The sequence below is a fragment of the Xenopus tropicalis genome, chromosome 1 (genome assembly GCF_000004195.4).
Source record: "Xenopus tropicalis strain Nigerian chromosome 1, UCB_Xtro_10.0, whole genome shotgun sequence".
NCBI classification, from domain to species: Eukaryota; Metazoa; Chordata; class Amphibia; order Anura; family Pipidae; genus Xenopus; species Xenopus tropicalis.
Window position 1 is genome coordinate 26,796,152 of NC_030677.2, and position 13,000 is coordinate 26,809,151.

Below are 13,000 nucleotides of genomic sequence, written 5' to 3' on the forward strand. Positions count from 1 at the left end.
GAAAATGCGCCTAAAATGGCCACTGGGGCACTTCCTGTTTGGGAAAAATAAAGTGCATTCATGGCAATAAACATCCGTTTAAATTTCATGATTTTTTGGAGAAATGGCAATATATTCTCGAAAATATCGTAAAACTTTCACCAAAATTCTGCCATTTTTCAATAAAACTACATTAAACATGTTGCATAAAAATAACACAAAATTTGAAACTTCTTATATGATCAAATTACATATTATTGTGACTATTAATAAATATATCAGTGTTCAGATTTTTTTAATCAAAAAACTCTCAGGTGTTTGATTAGTCATTTTCAGGATTGGATTAACACATTTGATGTGATGAACAATACGCCCACAATCAAGAAACATAAAAAAATAGAAACTTATAGTACTAAGAAATTTGCAGGGAGATAAATGATTTTATTCCTTGCCTATGCACTACTCACTAGAATAAACCCTTCCAGTGTAGAAACAATGATTACAATTACAGCCATCTCTGCACCTTCCTTGACTTCTGTTGAGGACACTGAACATTCTCATCAATGTAAAAGATAATGTTTATGGACAATACATGGGAACCACTTGTTGAGAAGTTGCAGAGCCAAGTTCAACACTTCCTTATACACTACGGGCAGATTTATTATGTGGTGTAAAAAACTGCACCGCACATCACCAGGCTTCATGACATTTTTTCTTAGAGCAACTTCCACCAGAATTAACTTCCGCAAGATCTGAAGTGGCATAAAATAAAGGTGGCCATACACGAGGCGATTTCGCTCGTTGTGCGATGAACGATTATATCGACAAACGATCGTATGGCGATCAAGTTCCCATACGATATGCCATCCACGGGCAACGATAATTCGGGAAAGATTTCGTCGCATCATTATCGTAAAATACATACGATCGTACATCTACGTACGATCGAATGTCTTTGACTTCCGCTGCTGGCAATCGTGACATGCGCAGAGAACAATCGTTGAAAGATAAATGTCTGACACTCACACCAACTGGCAGATTTTATCGTTAAACGACCAAAATTTTTAAACCTGGCCGATCGATTTTGGGGACGATAATGTCGGCTCGTTTAGTGGGCCGACGATCGTTCGTACACCACCAATTATACGATAACTTAACGATTCCATCGGATCGTTCGGGAATCGGTCGTTTGTAAGTAAAAAATCGGTCCGTGTATGGCCACCTTTACAATATCAAATCTGGCTTTCAGACAGCGTGATATTAAACACACCTTAATAAATTCACTATTTATTTTACATAGCTTTTTATACCATTTTTTTAATTTTACACAGCGTAATAAATATGGCCCTATATCCTTATAATTTTGAAAGATTTCAGGGAACCACAAGTGAAAGTGAAAGCAATGCTAACATAATTATCTTCTCACAGCACACATGCCATGTTCCTGCGGCTAAGACTTCTTAACAATCCTAACCATCGCTGTGCCACACCCTCCTAGCATATGCACATAAATTATATGTTAATTAAAGGAGTACCAAACCCTAAAAATGAATAGGGCTAAAAATACCATATTTTAGATACTGAACTTTATACCAGCCTATAGTTTCAGAATCTCAATAGCAGCAATGATTCAGGTCTTAACAGTCATCACAGGAGCTCCCCATCTTGAAAAGTGCCTACAACAATCACATGCTCAGTGGGCTCTGGGCAGCTGGTGAGAAGCTGAGCTTAGGGGTCGTAGCAAATTATCAAGCAGAAAATGAGGTTTGCCTCATATTATGTCATATAAGCTGATGCTACAGGGCTGATGCTGATGCCAATTGCACTGGTTTCTGAGCTGTTGTGTAGTGATTATCTGTATTATGTAGTAATCAGCCTAATACTGGGACATTTATATACTCAATATACAGGTTTTTGTGCATCAGCCCTTAAGCTCAGGTAAGTGCCAGCAGCACAGAGTATGGGGGGCTTCTGGGGCATCTTTGGGGGCACAGACCTTCCCTGCTAAAGGGCTGTGGGTGACTTGGGCTGGTACAGAAGCACAAAACATAGGAGCAGATTTATTAAGACACGAACGCTCGGAGCGTATTTTCACTGAATTTTGTCGTGTCTTACGCAACTTTTTCGACGGCCACGCTTGTGCGAGAAAATCGGAAAGGTTTTCCCACTGTTTACAATCTCTCGGTACGAAAATTTTGTGACTTTCGAATCGCCAATACGATATTATTGTGACTAATACGATTTTTTCATAGCATTTTCGTGATATTTGCGATCTTCAGAAATTTTCGTATCCAATCCGAATTTGTCCCAATGGGAATTCAAACTCGTGTTTTCATGAATATGCCCCATAATGTACAACATTTCTAGCCAATTTCTTTATTTAAGCTTTAGTTCTCCTTTAAAACACAACTACCAGTTTTAGCTGAGCAATACGTTTTAATATTTCATTATCAAATTATTTTGAATAATGACTTAAATGCAATTACACAGATTAGTGCACATATTTTTGGTTGTGCTGATGTTAGAGAAATAGGAGGAGTCAAATCACAGAGATTTCTTATACTTCATATGCTTTCTGTAACATCATTTGCTAAATGTTTTGCCATTTTACTTTGAAATGTTTCCCTGTCAGATTTCACAAGATTACATCGCGGCCTTGAAACTCAATATTAATTGTTTCTATGTTGGAATGAAGAACTACGTAGACGTGGGGAGGCCCATTTATCAACATTCTTATTTTTGTGCTTTTGAAACCACCACTAAACTCATTTTCTTTAAAACTACAAATGCCAAGTGATTTATTACAACAGACTTGGCGAAAAAAGATGTGGGGAAAACACAAGTTTTTCATATTGTTGCACAAATGAAAGCGTAAAGAACTCTAAAACCACAAAGCAAAGAGGATTTTTCAATTGTAAATGGGACACTGGCCATTGACTTCTACATGATTTTGACAGCTTTTAGATTTAATAGGCGTGTTAGTTCATGCCCCCTAATTTTTCCTGGAACTAATATTTACCTTTTTAATAGGCCTAGGATCACTTCACACTGCAATGGAAAACTAAAAGAATGTTTTTGTATTATGAGGGCATGTTGTAATTAAAATTTCATAATGCATAAGCCACTGGAAGAGCATCATGTCTGGTCCATGGCTACTGATATGGAATGTTACTCTCAATCTCTCGCTCTCTCTATATATATATTATATAGTAAGTTGCACGGTATAAAAATAGTCATTCATTTACGTAATGGGTTTTGCGAATTTCTTGGTTAAGTAAAATGGGACACATTCACCAATTAATATATATATATATTACATCTTGGTAAAAATAATCCAACATTTCGGTCTCGCCATGGGACCTTTCTCAAGGATATGTAATCAAAATATATATATTTTTTTTAATTCTGAGAGTGCTGATCCAATTAACTTCATGTATTTTGGTTGTGCACCTCACAGAATATTGAGGATTGAGTGCTGGGATACTAGGGCTAATTTATATACAGTATTTATCTTGTAATCTTGTTTTGCAGCTGCTCGGCATACTTCCTTCTACATACTGCAGCTGTTTCTAAAATCAAATGGTTAATCTAACGAGAGTGCTATTTTTATCTCTTCTTTAAATCATATTGCAGAATATAGAACCTCAGAGAATAGCTATCCTGTATAGTGGACATTTGGTTCTGTCTCATCACTAGGACTAAAGCTGTCAGCTGAATGTATCCTTTTTCTTATCTCTGTTTTTTCATGACACTTGGCACCATACACTGTGCCATAAAGCAAGGGCTGCTATGTGCCCATACTTACTGAACTTCTCTTTTATGTTATATGTATTTTAGTGTATACAAATATTAATTCCATACAAATAAACTGCACTATTTGATGTAGAATGCTTTATTTATGTTAAATATTTCTAAAAGTGAGCCCTCTCTGTTCAGTCAGTACACATTTCATAAATCAAATCTCAATTTGTTACTAAAAGTATAGCAGCCCCTTTTCTGGCCACTCAGTGTAAAGGAAAGGGTCGTTCGACCCCCAAAGGGGTCCCGACCCTCAGGTTAAGAACCGCTGCGTTAAGTGATTAGTTTCCTGACCACTATTTTTTTCACTATCTTCTTTTGTCCAGTTGATCTTGTCAAACAATGGACTATTCAATAGACTATTGTCGCCTGAATGTTCCGTTAGCGTGCAGCGCCATAGAGCATGAAGAATTTCTGTTTTTTTGGAGAGACCCATCCATTTCATTATGCTTTTTTACACAAGCTCAAACTGAATTTTTCAATACTAAAATTTACACCAATTTTCTCAAAAACTATAGTATTTTTTAGATGGGGAGGCCCATTTATCAACATTATCATGGTTTTAGTTTTTTGAAACCATAACCTCATTTTAACTAAAACCACAAATGTGTAGGCATTGAATTATAGATCTAAATGGAAAAAGCTTGAATGGGAAAAAAAAAACAAATTTTTCAAGTTGTTCAACCTAAGGAGTGGCCCAAAAATAAAATAATACCAAGAAGCAAAGAAAGATATTTTAGTTGGAATCAAGGGCAGCTGCCAGTGACTTCGATATGACCATGTCAACTTTTAGATATTAGATAGCATATTTTTACTTATGGCCTTGTTGCTGTTTTGAGAAACAAAACATTTTTAGCACAAAATAAATTAAAAAAATAAATTGTGAAAGAAAAGTATATGCCCCACCTGAACCAGTTTCATTTTTAAAAATGTTTAATAGAACTAAATGACATCGATTTATACAGTTCTGCCCCATTATCTTTGCAAAATACTATTTTATTTAAATGCAGAGGAAATCAAAGGAAAAAAGATGACAGCAGACCAGATGCTTGTTAAGCCCCATAGGGCAATGTAATTGGGCCTGATTCACTAAAGTGCGATAAAATTTATCGCACGCTTTTTTGCGTTAAAATAGACGAGATAATTAGCGATTAGCGATTCACCATAGTATTATCGCGTGCGTTAAGTCGCCATATCGCATGCGTTAATTTTCGCGCGACCGCATGCGTTAATTTTTGCGCTGAAAAGAATAAGATCGCATGATTCACAAACACTTAGGCGCGCTAAATATCACATTGGTCTATGCGAAAATTAACACCTAATACAGGCAGGCGATAAATTATAGAAAAGTACAGTAAATGAGTTTTTGGCAATAAAATATGGACTTACAGTGTTATTTATTCAAGTCTGTGTCTTTTTACCAAATTTTACTAAAGTCTTGGCATGTATGGAATTTCGCTACTATAGCGGTAAATATTTAGTCGCCATAATATACAGTACTGTAGCGGTAAATATTTAGTCGCCATAATATACAGTACTATAGCGGTAAATATTTAGTCGCCATAATATACAGTACTATAGTGGTAAATATTTAGTCGCCATAATATACAGTACTGTAGCGGTAAATATTTAGTTGCACAAAATACATTACTAGGTATATTTTGGGATTTCTTTGTCTTTGTAATCTCGCGACTTGCGGACATTTTGTTGCGATTTTGTAATCTCGTGACATGTGCGACTTTTTGTGTCATTGAGACTGCAGTCACACTGAGAGGAGCATCATGCCTGGGGTTTCTGATCTTCTACCAGGGGAGAGGCGCTATATTGTCACCTGTTTCCTACGCTCAGGATATGACAACCCACCGCTGGGGCCCTTAGGGGTCCACGAGAGGAAAAGAGCTATCCTGCGCGACCTCCAAGCCGGGTTGCGCGGGGGCTTTGGAATTGTAGTGGACCTCCGCCTGCTCCAGGGCATATGGTCTGACCTGAAGCGCAGGAATTCAGATCTGGTGGCTGAAATAGCGGAAGGTAATTATTGTACTTTATTATGCTCTTACAGAATACGTTCAGTAAAAGATTTAGCAAGTAATTTGAACTAAAGGTACAAATGTAAGAAATGTCAGGGATGATGAAAGTAACATAGTAAGTTGGGTTGAAAAAAGACATACGTCCATCACGTTCAACCATAATGCCAGTGAGGAACTTAAACGTTGGTCACAATAAACCTCTGAATATTATTTCACATCTGTGACTCCTTGTGAAAATCCTGTGTGTGCCGTCACCCCATGCCTGTCTAGATTTTGTTTTGCCACAGGCACCCGGGTATTATTGTTCCTTATGGTGTGCAGCTTCCCAGCACTTCGTATTGTGTATATATATATATATATACACATCTATTTTCAAATACATATGCATAAATAAGTTTAAAGCAGGGGGGAAGCAGCAGGGAGCGGCCCATAGTGTGAGTCATTTGGGGAAGGGCCACAAATGCTTTAGGGGGCCCTGGCTAACAATGTCTGTGTGTCCTTTGTATTGATGTGAGGGTTCACAGGGGTAGGGGCCATTGGGGGCGTGGGAGGAGGGGGGCCCAAAAAATGTTGTTGTGAGGGGCCCCGTTATTTATGATGGTGTATGAATGTATATATATATATATATACAGTATACAGTGGCTTGCAAAAGTATTTGGCCCCCTTGAACTTTTCCACATTTTGTCACATTACAGCCACAAACATGAATCAATTTTATTGGAATTCCACGTGAAAGACCAATACAAAGGGGTGTACACGTGAGAAGTGGAACGAAAATCATACATGATTCCAAACATTTTTTACAAATAAATAACTCCAAAGTGGGGTGTGCGTAATTATTCAGCCCCCTATGGTCTGAGTGCAGTCAGTTGCCCATAGACATTACCTGATGAGTGCTAATGACTAAATAGAGTGCACCTGTGTGTAATCTAATGGCAGTACAAATACAGCTGCTCTGTGACGGCCTCAGAGGTTGTCTAAGAGAATATCGGGAGCAACAACACCATGAAGTTCAAAGAACACACCAGACAGGTCAGGGATAAAGTTATTGAGAAATTTAAAGCAGGCTTAGGCTACAAAAAGATTTCTAAAGCCTTGAACATCCCACGGAGCACTGTTCCACCGATCATTCAGAAATGGAAGGAGTATGGCACAACTGTAAACCTACCAAGACAAGGCCGTCCACCTAAACTCACAGGCCAAACAAGGAGAGCGCTGATCAGAAATGCAGCCAAGAGGCCCATGGTGACTCTGGACGAGCTACAGAGATCTACAGCTCAGGTGGGGGAATCTGTCCATAGGCAACTATTAGTCGTGCACTGCACAAAGTTGGCCTTTATGGAAGAGTGGCAAGAAGAAAGCCATTGTTAACAGAAAACCATAAGAAGTCCCGTTTGCAGTTTGCCACAAGCCATGTGGGGGACACAGCAAACATGTGGAAGAAGGTGCTCTGGTCAGATGAGACCAAAATGGAACTTTTTGGCCAAAATGCAAAACGCTATATGTGGCGGAAAACTAACACTGCACATCACTCTGAACACACCATCCCCACTGTCAAATATGGTGGTGGCAGCATCATGCTCTGGGGGTGCTTCTCTTCAGCAGGGACAGGGAAGCTGGTCAGAGTTGATGGGAAGATGGATGGAGCCAAATACAGGGCAATCTTGGAAGAAGACCTGTTGGAGTCTGCAAAAGACTTGAGACTGGGGCGGAGGTTCACCTTCCAGCAGGACAACGACCCTAAACATAAAGCAAGGGCAACAATGGAATGGTTTAAAACAAAACATATCCATGTGTTAGAATGGCCCAGTCAAAGTCCAGATCTAAATCCAATGGAGAATCTGTGGCAAGATCTGAAAACTGCTGTTCACAAACGCTGTCCATCTAATCTGACTGAGCTGGAGCTGTTTTGCAAAGAAGAATGGGCAAGGATTTCAGTCTGTAGATGTGCAAAGCTGGTAGAGACATACCCTAAAAGCCTGGCAGCTGGAATTGCAGCAAAAGGGGGTTCTAAAAAGTATTGACTCAGGGGGCTGAATAATTACGCACACCCCACTTTGCAGTTATTTATTTGTAAAAAATGTTTGGAATCATGTATGATTTTCGTTCCACTTCTCACGTGTACACCACTTTGTATTGGTCTTTCACGTGGAATTCCAATAAAATTGATTCATGTTTGTGGCTGTAATGTGACAAAATGTGGAAAAGTTCAAGGGGGCCGAATACTTTTGCAAGCCACTGTATATATATATGTATAATATATTACACAAAATAACATCTTGCAATACTATCTCACAGAACTTCAGCTGGCGCCTCATCCCCAGGCACACCAGGCTCCAGCGGCCCCCGAGGCCCGACCACCAACGGCCCCTGAGGCCCCACCAGCAGTGGCCCCCGAGGCCCCAGGGTCCCCCGAGGCCTTGGACACTCCCCCCCTTCTTTCCTCCCCCAGTTTCCCCCCAGGCCCCGTACTCCCCCCAGGCCAAGCGCTGGGCGCCAGGTTCTCCTGCCGACGAGGAAACATAACACCAATGCAGGAGGACCTGGATATCATCAAGGTCGAGCTGGCCCAGCTCCGGGGGAAAATGGATGAACTCAGGAGGGACATACGAGAACTCAAGGGCAGCAAGCCCCAAGTTTTATTTTCCCTATTTTTTTCCCCTTTAATTGTTAAAATAAAAGTTTTTATTTTTCTACTTTTGAACTGGTTAATGTCTAATTATTTTTCCTTCCTTGATGTGGTATTCTATACTTTCATGTAGTTTCCCCTACACTCTTACATTTATCAGTAACACATCAATATGCTATATGGGTTAAATGTTTGAAAATATTCTGCCAACAAATTTGCCTTTAGCCCATTTTGCTGAATAGTAAAACTTGCGTTAATTAGTAGGTAGCGTATTTTCTGGCGAGTGGGATAACTGCCAATCCAATGTTGTGTTGCCAGAATAATTGCAATATTATATTTGTCCCCGTTTAATAAAGTGCCCATAACATATTTGGCATTTATTCTGTGTCTAAAATCTCCCTAAGCCACTTTAGCAAACGGACCCCTAAGTATTTGGCTAAATATTCTTAAATGCCCCCCCCCATATTTATTATCTTTTATTATTAGCACTTCTTTTTTTTATTGTTTTTTTGGGTTTTTTTTTGGCAAATAAACATTTATACAGCACCTCTCTAGCACTCTGTGCTCTCCCAGGGCAAAATGTCGGCAGTTTTATGCTGGCGATTGTCGTGTGCGTAATGTCGCGACAATTAGCGCTTGCGCACGTTATTTATCGCGACAAAAATATTGCATGCAGTATCGCACGTAAAATAGCGCAAGTGTACTAATAGTGAATCGTGCGAAAAGTCGCGAAAATTAAGACGCGATAAAATTTTTACCGCACGCTATAAATAGCGCACGTTTTATCACACTTTAGTGAATCGGCCCCATTGTGTCTTATTCAAAATGGTCACTGAATAACCAGATACTACTTTTTTTTTTTACTGGAAGGGCATCACTAGGTCTCAAGAATCAACCAGCTGCCTTGTGAAATGTTTTCAGCAAAATCTAAATTGCCTGCTTGCACTCCTGTGTGACTATGGTGCAGCTTTTCTGCCTCAGCAGGTTGTGTGAATGTGTGCCAAGGAAACAGGAGGGGGTGCAGCTTTAACATTGCTTATATAACCTAGGCCTTCCCAGCCTCATACCTGTAACAATAGATAAATTCATTAGAAAATTTAGCGACACAAACCAAACTGATTTGCAATGTGTTATTCTTACCTACTTATAAATGAAAAGTATAAATGTCAGAATCCCTGGGACCTGAGGTTTTCTGGATATGGGATTTTCAATAACTTGTATCACCGTACTTTGGCAAATTTACTAAAACTCTAACATTTCTCATCTTTTATTATTTTACATTTGATTAAACTAATTTCTGCAAATGTCTGGCATTTACTAAAATGTCTGAAATGGACAAGCACGTGTGAGAAAAGTTGCCAAAATTAATAATTAATCGACTTGTCAAATGATAACTGACGACTATTTAGAACTTTTGCACAAAAATATCAGCATCAATAATCCAAAACCTTTAAAGTTTGGAAGCAAAAGAAAGATTCCTTGAGTGGAGGGAAATGATATCTGCCATTGATTTCTACATGATCTTATCAAATTTAGTTGGCATATTTTACCTGTTTTGACACTAAGGGGCCGATTTACTAATCCACGAATGGATCGAAAGCGCCCGAATGCGTTTTTTTCGTAATGATCGGTATTTTGCGATTTTTTCGTTGCCGTCGCGACTTTTTCATAAATTGTCGCGACTTTTTCGTAGCCGTTACGACTTGTGCGAATTGTCGCGACTTTTTCGTAGCTGTTGCGAAAAAATCGGAAAGGTTTGCCCACCAGTTACTAGCGCTCAATACAAAAAAGTCACGAAATTTTGCGCAAGTCGTAACGGCTGCGAAATAGTCGTGACAATTCGCGCAAGTCGTAACGGCTACGAAAAAGTCACGACAATTCATGAAAAAGTTGCGACGGCGACGAAAAAAAACGCAAAAAATATGAAAAAGTCGCAAAATGTTGGTTTCCAGTCCGATTTTTTCCCATTCGGGATTCAGATTCGTGGATTAGTAAATCAGCCCCATAGTGAATCTCAAAAAAGTAATGACTTCTAGCGCTAAAACATCTGAATCGGGGGGGGGGGGGAAATCTGACGGTTAGTAAATGGACGACTTTTCAAACTTCAAAGAAAAAAAAAAGCCACAACAAAACTCATGTGACTGGAATTTTTCCTGCAAAACTAGCGTATTCAAGAAGGGTCTTTGTTCCATTACTTTTCAATGAACCTGAAAATCTTGAATGTAGGACCGTGCAAACTTCTACATGTGAATTTTTTCTGACGGCTTGTCACGGTATTTTTCTTTAATAAAACCTGACTATTTGAGGTTTCAGAAAGCTCTTGCATGAGTATTCCCTGGCTGCGTTTTTATCAAATTGTGAAAAAAATGAAAACTTGATTTTTGATAAATAACCCCCTCAAGTGTACAAAAATAATATAAACATTATAAAAAAACCCAATAGAATCAAAATATCATAATTAGGATAAATCTGAATTGTTTGATTTGAATATTTGATCAAAATAGAGTCCATAGGAGATGGACTTTGTAGCTTTCTGGATAACAGGCTTCCTGGATAAGAGAGTCTATACTACTAATTGCTTTTACTTTCACTTTGCTTATTGCTGGAAGTTTTGGTAAGTAAAATGCGGTGTAGTGACAAAACCTTTATACTGATTATAAAGATACTCGTTTTTTTAAAAAAATCTGTATGCCTTCTATACCCTTCCCATAGTGGGTTAAAAGTTTTGTTCTTCAACTTGAATGAAAGGTCACCATGACTACATGGGGTATTTAACTCCCATATATATATATAACTCACACATAAAAGATCAGATTTGTTTTAGTTACTAGTGTTTAACCCTTCTCAATTTTTTTGCACATTTCATTTATCCAAAAAGCTCCAAAATTACAGGAAGACCATCTCCCTTAGACTCAATTTTAATTAAAAAGCTCAAATTTTTTTAAAAATACTTTCTTTTTCTCTGTAAAAATAAAGGTGCAATTGAGCACAAGTAAGATATAATTTGTTTGGATATTTCATGTGTACTTTATTGTTGTATACAGAGCAATTGCAACAGCATTGTTGTTCCATAATATATAAAATTATTAACAATTTTGTAGCATAAATTGTCTCAACCGGGGGGGGGTAAGAGAAGGGGGAGGAAAAGAAGAGAGAACCAGAGAAGATATTTCTTATAGGAAAATCGGAAAAGGGGAGAGTAAGGAAAAGAAGAGCAGAATAGCGAACTGGATGGCACTATTAAGGTAAGTGTGGTGACTTTTTGGTGTCTCGGCATGGCATTTCAAAGTTTATTGTTTCAGGTTAAAGTCTATGTTTACTGATTTTTTATAGACTTAAGGTACGGAGATCCAAATTATAGAAGGAACCCTTATTTGGAAATAAAAAAACACTCCCACCCTGCTCCCATCTACCTAATAACCCCTAAAAAGCCAACCTGAAATATGCAACAAAGGAAATGTATGGTTACAGGCCACACTAAGGTCTCAATATATGCATTAAATTATAATTTTCTATTAACCCTATCCCATGCAAAGCATTTTTGTTTTAATTCTAGCTGTATATCTCTCTAAAGCTCACAATTATTTTTCTTTCATTATGCAATGAAAACTTTCATTTTTATGGTTGATTTTCATGTAATCTTTAATGCTAACAAGTGGCATAGACCTTGATACCAAACCCTTGTGCAAAGGGGAGAATAAAGATTACAGCACAGAGTCTCCTCTATGACATTTTAGCTATATAGAGAGTACAATGCTAATTTCCTAACATAGGTGATACATTTCACAAGTGCAGTAGCTGCAAACAATCATGTATTTTGCTACATGTGCAATTTAGCAGATATGTTTGTAATTCAACTAAAAAATAAGCAGCAGGATCTGATTGCAATGGCTTTGTCCAGGTTCTGTATATTTAGGTGCTCCAACACAAAATTGTACTAAAATGAACTATTTTATGGTTGTAAAACATGTTATGTGTTAATATATTATGGAGACAGCAACAATAAATGAATACTTAAGTATTGGACAGTATCTTAAATCTTTTGTTATATATAAAAAGGGGACAAAACACACTTTTGTATAAGCATATCTCTTTTCCGTTTAGTACTAGGATACATACATACTGTATAAAGTCGGGATATTTATCTGTCCAATACAAAAAAAATCCTTTATTAGTGAGACCAGCTTGGTCTAATAAAATGGAAATCAGAGAAGAAACCAAGTTATAAGGAGCAAATGTTATGTCTGATACAAAACAAAATTATAGACCTATCTCCTCTATCCAGAAGGCATAGGGAGCCCAGGGGAGACTGCTAAGAATATTTTCATATTAACTGATTTTTAATAGATTTAAGGGACCCAGTAATTTCTTGGGTGCAAGTATACTTGGGTGTGGGTAGGTGCCAAAACAATACTTGCTTTATTCTGTTAATATACTAACGTCACTTCATCGGCCCTAATGGTATATAGCAGAGGTTGGACATTCTAGTTCCTTTAGGGTCCAAGATTTCCTCATTTAAGCTATAGTTTCAAGAAGGGAAGAATCTCTTGCTATAATTGACCTTCAG